Below are 10,538 nucleotides of genomic sequence, written 5' to 3' on the forward strand. Positions count from 1 at the left end.
AGCAGGGCAGGTCATGTCAGGATAGGGCCAGAGAAGGTGGCCAAGCGCCTTATCTTCCTTTGGCCCAACCTCCTGAATGCGGTGTTCCAGGATTGAGCTGTTCAGCCTGACACTGAGAGGAGTGGTCTGTATTGAGGTCCCTCTGGTCCTGAGGCCGTCACAGCCAGGCCGGACCCCAGTTCAGCCCAGGGCACTGGGTAGGGGTGGGGCAAAGGCTTTACCCCCCTCCCGCCCCCTCACAGACCCACCCATTAGCCCCTTTATTTTATAGAGGGGAAGGCCAGTCACTTAGAATTCTTTTGGCTACAAGCACCAGAAACCTGATTCAAACCAATTTTGGCAGACAATGGGAATTTATTGGCTCATATTGTCAAACTGCAGCAAAGGAAGGGACAACAGGAACCTGATGTCACCGGGGTCTTGTCCAGCCCTTCTCTCTCCTTTCTGCAGATCAGATCAGCTTTCTCTACACTAACAGGTGCATGGCTGTGGTGACTTTAATTGTATATTCACCCACGTTTGAGACCTGACCCTCTCTCTTCTAGCTGCGGCTTAAAAAAGCCCCAAGCAAAGAGTCTGGTGGGTCTCCTGCCTCCCTGTGGGAGGCAGGGGGTGCATACTGGGGTGGGTGGGGGCAGTAACACAGGCCTGCCAGAGCAGTCATAGTGACCTGAGTGCCCCTACCCCCTGAATGTGTATCAACTATGGAAGTAGGTAGTATGTGGAGAGGGAAAATGATGGCCCTTCTTTTTCTTTTCTTTTTTTTTTTGAATTAAAATTTTAAAAAAATTGTTTGAGAGAGAGAGAGAGTGAGAGAGAGCATGTGAACAGGGGTGGGGGGTAGAGGGAGAGAGAGAGAATCTTATGCAGGCTCCACACTGTCAGGGTGGAGCCCAACGCGGGGCTCGATCCCACGACTGGGATCATGACCTGAGCTGAAGTCAAGAGTCGGTTGCTTAACTGGCTGAGTCACTCAGATGCCCCTTTTTTCTTTTTTCCTTTTAAAAATTTTTTTAAACGTTTCTTTATTTTTGAGAGACAGAGAGAGACAGAGCACCAGCAGGGGAGGGGCAGAGAGAGAGGGAGACACAGAATCCGAAGCAGGCTCCAGGCCCTCAGCTGTCAGCATGGAGCCAGACGCGGGGCTTGAACTCACCGACAGTGGGATCGTGCCCTGAGCTGAAATCGGGTGTTTAACTGACTAAACCACCTTGGCACCCTCTTTTTTTCTTTTTTAAATAAAGGTTTAGTTTAATATTTCTGAATAGGTAAGAAGTTCACAGTTCACAATTCAAAAGCTACGACAGAATTGAGGTGAGAATTCTGCCTTGTTCCGTGGAGGCATCATGCTGTTAGTTTCTTGCATTTCTGGGGAGGGATGCAGCTTTGGGCACTCCTCCTCCGGCTTGCAGGGTGGAGGTGAGGCCACAGCCAGTGTTTGCTGCCCCGATCTAGCCTTGGGGGCCCTTGCTCCCTGGTGGACCCATCCTCCCCTCCCTGGCCCTGTGTGCCCCAGGTGAGTTCTGAGGCCTGGTGACCCTCTGCCACTCCTGACCAGAACTAGAGGATGTCGGCAGCTACCGCCAGGCCCTCCCCTCTCTGCCCTCACCTGCTGGATCTTAGATCCTTGTCCCCGGGTCTTTTCATAGCCCTTCAGACCCAGGACTAGTAGAAGGCTAGAGAACCTTGGCTGGGCGGGCCAGGTCCGCACTCCGCCAGGTATGGGTTACTGAGGGGACCCAACGCACAATGACCCCCTCATGACACACTGAGTGAAGATGAACCGGAACAGCCAAATTCCACCCATTTAGAGTTGAGAGGCGAGGAGTCCCCACGGTGGCAGGTCTGGGGGGCCATTTTGTCCTCTCTGACCTTTGCATGGGGACACAGTCCTCCTCATGTCCCTGCCTCTCAGACACTAGTCACACTTTAATGGCTTTTGCTTACATCTGGGGGGTCACAGAACCTCTCTGCAATCCCAAAGAGAGAGAGAGAGCTCACCCATGTTTTCTCTTCCTGTGGATTCCTGCCCCCTTGCCGAGGGCCCCATGCACGGGGCACATCCCTTGTCTGGAGCCACCAGGCTTCACCAGCAGGCTTCCCGGGTTCCTCTCTCTGACTGGTCCCGGCCTGCTCTGCCGCCAGCCCGTGCCCTCTGCTTTCCGAGATGCTGCCAGCCCCTGAGCTGAGGGGGTTCTGGTCCCAGGCCTGGTGCTCCGCAGCTCCTCCCTTTGGCCTCTTGGTTTCTGGGAATAGGGGCAAGGGGCCGGTGTGGCTTGCTGGCAGTTTTTTAAGGGCAGCCAGGCAGCCCCTGCCCTGGATCCTAATCCCCAGGAACCCACAGAAATGGATGCAGAACTTGGCCAGAAACATCAATGGAGCACTTGTCCTCAGACCCGGTGCCGGGCCCAGGAGGTCCAAGGCAATGAAGAAACTGCCATGTGATACTCCCAGGTCCTGGGCCAGGCAGAAGATGACGCATGTCACAGGAGAGATGCCAATGGGATAGTCCAGGCGTGTCTGCTAGATCTTGTCTGTGGGAACTTGGCCTCCCTTCCCATCATCTTCTCTGTTCCCCCCACGAATTACAGGGGGTAGAAGGCTAAGAACTACATTTCCCAGATGCCCCTGCAGCTAGGATGCTGGTTGGGATTTATATTCTGCCCGCGAGACACACAGAACAGACTTGAGAGGCCAAAGAGGCAGGGGCCATCTTTCCGCGGTCTTAGCACAGACCAGCAAGCTCTGGCTGACAAGACGGTTGTCACAGCCCAACTGGGGTGACAGCCTGCAGTCACGGGCTTCACACTGTGGTGGCAGCAACAGTGGTAGCCTTAGCAACGGCGGCCTCCTTTCCTCTGGAATCTGGCTCCAGATCACAGCTGGGGTGTGTGACCTTGAAGTAAGTCACCTGCTGGGCCACCCCTGCAGCCCTCCCAACCACCCTTACTCACGTGGGTAAAGCCCTATATCGCATCTCTGTTGCTTTCCGAAATAACCAGACTGTTTCCTAGTTCAGGTTCTGAAATCCGAATGATACAACAGACGTGGAGGTGAAAAACTTTATTCTTACTAGGCAGAGTCATTGGTTCAGAAAGCACATAAGGGTTGGGCACCTCCTTTGTGTGGGCACTGGGCTAGGTGCTGGGGTATAAGAGGAACCGGACGTGGCCCCTGCCCTCATGGAGCCCTTGGCTGTTGGGGAGGATAAAGTGAAACCACCGTGGCATGTAGGATCCACACCACGGGTGCAGTGGGAGCCCAGAGGAGGGTCCTCGCATCAAGCAACGTTTGGTTTCCGAGAACAGAGACCGTTCCAGACATTGTAATGTGGAAGAGACTCAGTACAGGAAATTACGTACTTTGGAAGGTACATCCAAGTCTTTGGAAGGGCTGGATGATGGGCTCTCAGCTGGGCCTCCAGGACGATTTCTAGAACTTGGCCCTCTAGCAAAGCGACCACATCTGCTATAGTCATGGCCCTGCCTGGAACTGTGGACTTTGCATCCGTTCAGTGCTCCGAGTGATGTGGGAGAGCTGGCGTGGAGGCAGCAGTGTGTCTGGTGGCCCTGGGCATGTTGTCCTCACAGTTGAGAATGCCCATGGTCCCTTCTCACGCTTCCTGAAACCATCAGGTTTGGATCGCCCCTATTGGCTGAGCCCCGTTCATTGACATTCAGTCTCTCTCAAGCCTGATTGGTCCATGGCTGCCTTGGCTCAGTACCTGCCCGGATCCAGCCAGTTGTGGCCAGGGAAGCATGGCCAGGTCCCCGGGGAGTGCGGTGTGACAGGCGCCAGTGAGCCTCCTGGCAAGACCCCATGGCTGCTGACCCCACCAGGTGCCAACTTCCGCTGCTTCCCTGCTTTATGCTCAGACGGTAATGATTATGTGGTCACCACTAACTTCTGCCACCCGAAGGTCTTTCTGGAACAAAGCAGGAATAAATAAATAACCAGACCAATCCAAACTGATTGGTACTTTGCAATGACCAAAACTGTCCATCATTTTTCCTGAAGGGTAAGAGACAGAATCTCTGCCTGTCAGAAACCCTGCCAGTGAAATGCCAAATGCAAGTTACTTCCTTCCAGATGCAGGGTGCTGGAGATGGTCCCCTCCCTGCATGTAAACACCTGTTGTTGGAGTCTTGCTCTCATTTTTTCCCATGTGAACGAATGACTTAATCCTTTATTGTCCCTGGGATGGGGTGTGGTCTGTGCCCTTTTAACCGGAGAGCAAGACCATGTCTACACTTCTTGGTACTTAGAGTTTAGCTCAATGTACTCCACAAAGGAAATGTCTCTGCAAGAGAGAAATATGCATTTCTTTTCCTCCTACAGCACATGTTTAAATGTTTATTTATTTTTGAGAGAGGGCGGGAGGGGCAGAGAGAGAGGGGGACAGAGGATCTGTGCTGAGAGCAGAGAGCCCGATGCCGGGCTTGAACTCACATCAACCCGAGCCGATGAGATCATGACCTGAGCTGAAGTCGGATGCCTCACCGACTGAGCCACCCAGGCACCCGGAAGCCCACGTTTTAGAGCTGAAAACCTTTTGTGACAAACAAATGGCAAGAAACCTATTTACCATCTCTGCGGGCCGTCCAGAGCTCATCCCAAAGAGGACATTGCTCACCAGGCTGGGCCTGGTTAGGATCGAATTTAAAGGACAGGTGATTCACAATTTTGCAGCTGGCAAAACAGGCCACAAGGCTCTGACCGGGGCTTGGAGCCCAAGGATATTTCTCCTTTCAGAATCGATGCTTCCGCGCTTCTGTCTGGAAGGACAGCCTACACTGATAACATCACCCCCAGGATGGGTCCTCGTGTGCAACTGTCCATCCCTACGGGGACTTTTTTTCCCAGTAGTTTGCAGAAATGTCAATTTCAGAAACTGACACTTGTTTCATAACCAAAATATGTGTAAGCATGCAAGAGCGTATCGGAGAAGGCAGTTCAATATCTTTTGTCTTTCTGGTCACATACACATGTGGATTGAGATTCTTGAGGATGATTAACATCAAAATATTTTATTTTATTTTATTTTATTTTATTTTATTTTATTTTATTTTATTTTACTTTTTAAAGTGTATTTATTTGTCTTGAGGAAGAGAAAGAGCACATGCAGGGAAGGGGCAGAGAGAGAGGGAGAGAGAGAATCTCAATCAGGCTCTGCAGGGCCTGAATCCATGAACGGTGAGATTATGACCCGAGCCGAAATCAAGAGTCAGATGTTTAAGCAACTGAGCCACCCAGGCAGCCCATACCATCAAAATTTTAAATTTCTTTTAATGTTTATTTATTTTTGAGCGAGAGACAGAGCACGAGCAGGGGAGGGGCGGAGATTATTTTGAAATTGTATACGTTAAATTAAAATGTGTGATATATTCAAGGTGCATTTGATATATCAATTATGTATTATATAGTAATATGTAGTTGTATATATTATAATTATAATTAGGACGTGAGAGTTTTCAATTTATGGTAGAAATGTATCCAGTTTTTGTTTAAAATCCTTCCCTGGGTCAGAGACACCTCCGGTATCGTAAATAACGGTGGAGCTAAGGTGGAATCACGATTTGCAAACTGCCGAGCACGCTGCAAATTAAGTGTCTTATGTATAGCCTCGTCTCATCTTGGGAAATTTACTTCAGCAAAATTTAGCTGAAGACTTAAAAAAAAAAAGTTCAATCATTTGTTCAGCAAATATTTAGCGAGCACTTAATCAGTGAGAGCTCTTTCCATCACAAGTGACAGAAAATCCAACCCAAACTAACTGAAGCAAAAAGAGATTCTTGCCAATTGGAGATGTCATCATTCACGGCTGTTTGATGATATGGAGGAAATACTGTTCATTTTTTGGAGGAATGCCTGATCGGCTCTGGGGGCTCAGAGCACCTCAGCCCTTGGCCAGGAGCCAGGGAGGGACACTGGCGGTAGGGAATGACAAATGCCTGCTTCTGTGTCCCAGTTTCCATGCTAGGACACAAACATGGACAGGGTACAGTCTCTTCCTGTCAGGGAGCTTCTCATCCACAAGAACAATGGTTTACTTTTCCATCAATTCCTTTTTTTTTTCCTGCCCTTCAACGACACAGGTTTGATGTAACCACGTATCCCCCTGGACTATGAAGCTTATTGTGGAAACAGCCTATCATTCTCATCCCGGATTTCATATATGCCAGTTTGATCCCATCTGTGGTAGATGGAGACCCAGCATGGCACGAGCTGCCCCCAAACGAGCCCTCCTGTTTCCACGTGTTTCTGCGAGAGACAGCTCCGAAGAGATGGGCGCCTTCTGCCTCCGGAAGCCGGGTCAGGCAGGTCTGGTTACTTCCGGGACGAGTGGCCTGGAGGTGTTCAGCCCTGGCACAACTTTTACAGAGGCGCTGACACAGAAGAATCATATCTTACATTTTTTTGAGCGATTACTCGGGGCGGGCATCATTCTCAACACTTTGCACCTAGAACGAATTTCACCCTCAGCAACTCCGTGGGGTTGGGGCTGTAAGTGCCCCATTTCATAGATGAGGAAACTAACAAACTGCAAAAAAAAAAAAATATTTAGTTAAAAGACACTGCCCCCTTTTCCTTAGCCTGGTCCCCTTGAAGTTTCCTTCAAGGGAGGGGGGTCCCGTTGGTCAAGCACAAAGGAGGAAGTCTCCTGAAAAGCATGCTGCTTTCTGACAGGTATTGGAGGGGCAGATATTAGTGTGACCTGGGATCTTATTTCAGTCACTCTGGCGTGAGTCAGCAGCAAACCAATGATCAGCGTTGGGCTTTCTTTCCAAACTTGTCTTGCCTCTGGGGGTTCAGTGGGCTTGCAGAAGGGCCTGGTGGGTTTGGACACATCTCGTGCTTGGGTTCTGATCCAGGCCCCCTACTCGCCGTGCGATTTTTGGATACTTGAGTCAACCTCACATTTGTTACCTTTGTTGCATTTGTTGCCTCGGTTTCCTCAACAGTAAAAGGGGAAGTAACAGAACCTCTATCCTAGGGTCAGGGCGAAGATTAATTTAGTTGACTGTATGAGCCTTTAAAACAGGACCCGGCAGCTAGTCAGTGCTGGTTGTTACTACTAAGCTCCAGCCGGGCCCTGGAATAGGACATACAATGAGACACAAGGTCGGTCTTCGTGGGACTTTACAGCAGTGGAAGGGGAGATTTTTTCAAAAATCAGCGTTTGTTCCAATGAGGCTCATGCTTTGCAAGAAAGTACACAGTGTTTTCATTAGGAAGGGGCTTCTAATGAACTTGGTCTTCTGCCATGTGGGAAGAGACATCCAGGAAATTGTGGGGAAATGTATCTGGTTTTTCAGGTATTACCAGCAGGATGGACTTTTCTAGAAGGATGTGACAGAGCTCCCAGAAAAGGAGAGAGGAAGGAGGAACTGGGCTCAGAAGCCTGGAAATGGAGCAGCCCAGCAGGAAGTGCTCATGCCTCCCTGTACCCTCCCTCACCAGGAATCACTGTCAACTGTTTTGGCCCTGCCGAAGATTTTACTTCTGGGACGAGGGCGCCAGACTGGCCTGAACTAGCCTGGTGAGAGGGGCAGGCATCTTGATGGACATTTCCTGGCACCGAACCTAAACGGAGGGTTGTTCTCCCAGTGGATACGACACAGACCCAACAATAGCATCCCGTGGAAATGACATTCAGGCCAGGGGCTGGTTCTTAGCTTTTTTGTGTGCCATAGACATCTTCTTAGAATAATGCTGTTTATTTATTTATTTATTTATTTTTAAACTTTTTTTTCATTTTTTAAAATTTACACCCAAGTTCGTTAGCATATAGTGCAACAATGATCTCAAGAGTAGATTCCTTAGTGCCCCTTACCCATTAGCCCATCCCTCCTCCCACACCCCCTCCAGTAACCCTCTGTTTGTTCTCCATATTTATGAGTCTCTTATGTTTTTGTCCCCCTCCCTGTTTTTATATTATTTTTGTTTCTCTTCCCTTATGTTCATCTGTTTTGTCTCTTAAAGTCCTCATATGAGTGAAGTCATATGACACTTGTCTTTCTCTGACTAATGTCGCTTAGCATAATACCCTCCAGTTCCATCCACGTAGTTGCAAATGGCAAGATTTCATTCTTTTTGACTGCCGAGTAACACTCCATTGTGTGTGTGTGTGTGTGTGTGTGTGTGTGTGTGTGTGTGTATACCACATCTTCTCTATCCATTCATCCCTAGATGGACATTTGGGCTCTTTCCATACTTTGGCTATTGTCGATAGTGGAGCTGTAAACATGGGGGTGCACGTGTCCCTTTGAGACAGCACACCTGTATCCCTTGGATAAACACCCAGTAGGGCAATTGCTGGGTCATAGGGTAGTTCTATTTTTAATTTTTTGAGGAACCTCCATACTTTTTTCCAGAGTGGCTGCACCAGCTTGCATTCCCATCTTTCTTTACAAAAAAAAAAAAAAAAATGTTTATTTTTGAGAGAGAAAGTGGGGGGGGGGGGAGGAGCAGAGAGAGAGAGGAGAGGGTACAAAGGATCCGAAGGTGGCTCTGCACTGACAGAGAGCCTGATCCGGAGCTTGAACTCATTAACAGTGAGATCATGACCTGAGGCGAAATCACACGCTCAACTGACTGAGCCACCCAGGCGCCCCAGAATAATGTTTTTAAATGCATAAAACATAGAGGATTGGAAAGGAAACCAAAGATAATGAAATATTACAATAGGTAATTAACGGCGGGTGGGTGGCTCGGTCGGTTGAGCATCCAACTCATGATTTCAGCTCAGGTCATGATCCCAGGGTGGTGGGATTGAGCCCTGTGACAGGCTCTGCACTGAGCGTGGAGCCTGCTTGGGATTCTCTCTCCCCCTCTCTCTGTCTTTTGCTGCCCCCCCCTTCCCCCCTCCCCAGCCTGCTCTTTCTCAACAATAAATAAATAAGTAGGTAGGTAGATAATATGTACTTCTTTTATTAACTCATTTAAATGACAGGATCTAGCAGGGGCCTTGGGACACTGTTATTTTGATATACAGATGAGTGTAAACAATAGTTTGAAAAATCTGCAACTCTTGGGAAGAAAGTCCCAGGTATTGCTACTACTGCTGTGGCTGGCCGCCTAACCTCACATGGGAAGGAGAAGCTAATTTCAGGAGGAGACTAGCAGAAATCATCCAAGTATTTCCCCCACTCAGGGACTCCCTGATTTAAGCAGAGGTCCTCTCCTGGTATTTTGCAAAAATGTTAACAGTACAAGATTAAGTGGAAACAACAACAACAAACAGATTATATAAAATAGTGGGTTTTCAGTTGATTTTTTTTTTTTTTTGGCCAAAAGAAAAACAGAACAAACATTTGTGTGTATACGAAATGCACCCAGAACAGTATGTGAAAAATATTTCATAAAGAAAAGGGGAAATGTGTGGAAAAATCAAGGCTCAATGCTGCCTTCCCAAGCCTTGGCTTGGGCTTCTCGCTGCCTCTCTGGGGGCAACAGGGGGTGGGGGGGCCCACCAGGCCAGGAGTGTGTTTCCTTGGGTATCTCCCCACCCTACCCCTGAAAAACACCCAATCGGTTTGTCCAATCAGTTCATGGTGTCCTGGCACATGCACCGGCTGGAAGGTGGAGACCAACTTTCAGCGGAGGCCTGAATAAATTTTGTTCCTAATCAGCTCTGTGAGCTCAGGTTGACCTCGTATCTCTCTCGATCTCAAATCCGCGCAGCTGGGGCTCAGGCTCTTGTTATTCACGTGGGTCTTATTCCGCCAGGTACTTTACAGTCTCCACCACGGACGAAGGAGCATCGAAAGCAGAGCTGTCGCGGCCCCAGGAGCAAGAGGAGGTGGACACGGCGGCCAGAGACCGCAAAGGCTGGAAGGCTCCCCAGCCCGGAGGGAGCCGCAGGCACTTGGCCGGGGGCTTGTGACCGATGGGCAGATTCGGGTTCCACGATAAGGGAGCACTTTTACCCATCAGGATGGCCCAGGATTAAGACGGAGAGCGCGGGGCTGGGGACGGAAGCACCTTCCTTTCAGTTGAGAAGCCTTGTCATTCCGGCGAATCAATCGACTGTAAACTGGGATTTCCGCAAAGGATGCCCCGCGCTCTCCCCTCTCCTACACCTGCGTGAGGGTACCCGCGGGTGGTGCATTTTAGAAAGGTGTCCCCCCTCCTGGGAGGCGTAGGCGAGCAACGTCACAGGGACGGGTGGGAGGGAGCAGTTACTTCCGAGGGTCGGGGCGTTCCCAGTTTTCAGTGTGTGGTGGAAACAGGCGACAACATTTCAGGTTGTCCCGAAGCTACCTTCCTAAGGAGGCGAAGAATTAACCAAAAACTATCAGCACACCCGCTGCGACCGCGGCAGGACTCGAACCTGCAATCTTCTGATCCGAAGTCAGACGCCTTATCCATTAGGCCACGCGGCCGCCCGACGTCTGGTGCTCTTTGGACAATCTAAAAAGTAATACTACCGCCCTCCAGCTTGCCTGGGACCAGCCCATTTGTTTCTTGGGCAGGGGAGGTTGGACTTTGGCTCCCAGAGTTCCGCAGGGAGAGCCCACCCGGAAGTCTCCGATTCC

The 10,538-nt window shown here is 49.8% G+C and overlaps 1 non-coding gene across 1 annotated transcript; it reads right to left on the minus strand.

Moving 5' to 3' along the window:
* Positions 1 to 10,312: 10,312 nt before the first annotated feature.
* On the minus strand, positions 10,313 to 10,385 carry TRNAR-UCG (transfer RNA arginine (anticodon UCG)). Its single transcript has one exon. It is a non-coding gene; the product is annotated as a tRNA-Arg (tRNA).
* Between the last annotated feature and the right edge of the window lie 153 nt (positions 10,386 to 10,538).

Source organism: Acinonyx jubatus, chromosome B3 (genome assembly GCF_027475565.1).
Source record: "Acinonyx jubatus isolate Ajub_Pintada_27869175 chromosome B3, VMU_Ajub_asm_v1.0, whole genome shotgun sequence".
Taxonomy (NCBI): Eukaryota; Metazoa; Chordata; class Mammalia; order Carnivora; family Felidae; genus Acinonyx; species Acinonyx jubatus.